Source organism: Palaemon carinicauda, chromosome 45 (genome assembly GCF_036898095.1).
Source record: "Palaemon carinicauda isolate YSFRI2023 chromosome 45, ASM3689809v2, whole genome shotgun sequence".
Lineage (NCBI taxonomy): Eukaryota > Metazoa > Arthropoda > Malacostraca > Decapoda > Palaemonidae > Palaemon > Palaemon carinicauda.
Window position 1 is genome coordinate 19975541 of NC_090769.1, and position 2449 is coordinate 19977989.

The window sequence follows — 2449 nt, forward strand, 5'->3', positions numbered from 1 at the left end:
TGTATGCACTCCTGCTTCGTAGTAATTAAGGCTCTTTTTCAATGAATCTCCTACTCCATTCCATTTACCAAACGCACTGTATATCTTCTCTTCCTTATCAGATCTATTTTGTTCATACGGCTTCCACTGCACTCCATTCTCTCCGCATGTTCAAACCATCTTTTCACATTTTTGCACCTTCTTCGCCGATTATTTGCAATGGCATATTGCTGGTCAATTTAATCTTTCATACTTCTCTTACTCAGTAAAAGCAAGACATCCAAGTAGTTTCAAGCTTTTGTCTTTCATTTACGCTTAATATCTAAACTTAAATTCCCCAGAAATATAGGTTCAATAGTCATTACTCTTCTTCTTAAGATCTTTTCAATAAACATGGCTACCTTCCTATCTCCTCAATTCTTTGAATCATCTCTCCACTCATCTATCTATATATATATATATATATATACATATATATATATATATATATATATATATATATATATATATATGTGTGTGTGTGTGTGTGTGTATACACTATATATATATATATATATATATATATATATGATATGCATATATATACACATGTAAACATAGATTACACACACACACATATATATTTATATATATATATATATATATATATATATATTTATATATATATATATATGTATATATATACATATATATATATATATATATGTGTGTGTTTATATATAGTTTTTCATTTGTTCCAAAACCCTCCGTTACATTCATTAGCCCCAAAATTCCTTATTCACAGTTGTTAATTACTTTTCTTGTAGTCTCCTTACTTCCTTTCCTCACTGGGCTATTTTCCCTGTTGGGGCCCCCGGGCTTATAGCATTCATCTTTTACAACTACGATTGTAGCTTAGCAAGTAATAATAATGATAATATACAAATGTACCTTCAGGGGTTTTTACATCACATACATACCTTATCTTTTATCCCTTTCGCTATTTTTCTGACTTATCATATCACTGCATCGTTAAAATGATAATGAATATCCACGGGATGATAGTAAATGCTTATCTCAAAACCACATTTACACGAGATCCATCCTAATTCTAGTAATATTATTATTATTATTATTACTTCTAAGCTACAACCCTAGTTGGAAAAGCAGGATGCTATAAGCCCAAAAGCTTTAACAAGGAAAATAGCTCAGTGAGGAAAGGAAATAAGGAAATATACTAAAAGAGAAGTTTAAGAATAATAACATTAAAATAAATCTATTATATATAAACAATAAAAAACTTCAAAAAAGAAAAAAACAAGAGTAAGAGAAATAAGATAGAATAGAATGGTTTGATTTTGGAGTGTCCTTCTCCTAAAGATAATTTTATCTTGTTAACATTAATCTTTCTGGAAAATTAAAGTGATTATGTACACACTTTATATATATATATATATATATATATATATATATATATGTATATATAATATATGTATATGTGTGTATATGTATGCATATATATGTATATATACAGTATATACACACACCCATATATATATATATATATATATACATATATATATATATATATATATATATATATATACATATATATATATATATATATATATATATATATACATATATATATTTACGTACAAATATATATGCGTATATATATCGCTACTAAATCCTTATACTACCTCTTTCATAATCTGATTTCTTGAGCTACCTTTCAAATCAAAATCTGACATATTCCTTTTTTTTTCGAGACAATACAGATCCCTTTACAAGCCCTTTCCATCTGTCCAGATGTAATCTCTCTCTCTCTCTCTCTCTCTCTCTCTCTCTCTCTCTCTCTCTCTCTCTCTCTCTCTCTCTCTCTCTCTCTGCTTATATAAAGTGTTTTTAGGCTTTCATATTGATAGGAGTATATCCACTTAACATTAAGATGAGGCTCAAGTAAAGCTAATCGAAAATATGGCAGCACACTCACGCCCCTAATTCTCACTATATTACCCCACCATCTTACCCCACTTAAGAGAAAATGGTTGGAGGTAGTAGTCCTTGCACAAAGCCGGAAACCTTGTCAACGGACATACAGAATAATAACAAAACTCAGGTGCATAGAACAGGTATCCAAGTACAGGGGATGAACTTTTCCCTGTCCAGATGCGTTCCAGTGTCTTTAAAGACTGAAGAAATGTAGTCTGAGAGACTGAGAGGTACAATGCATGTTACGTACATGCAGATCTCACCTCTAAATCCCCGTGTCATAAGGTCGATATTTACGTACTAGCTACTTTCTTTGTCGGTTTTGCGTCCGGCAGAGATTCGCAAAGGAAGTCAACCCTGATTTTAGGTTCTTCCGTGCCTTATTATGATCCGTTTCCCATTGCGCAAACTGAATTTTGCAATAGAGTAATGTAGTTTGTACGCAACTTAGCGATATCGTAAGTGTTGTATAAAATGGTGATATCCGCTGATAAGA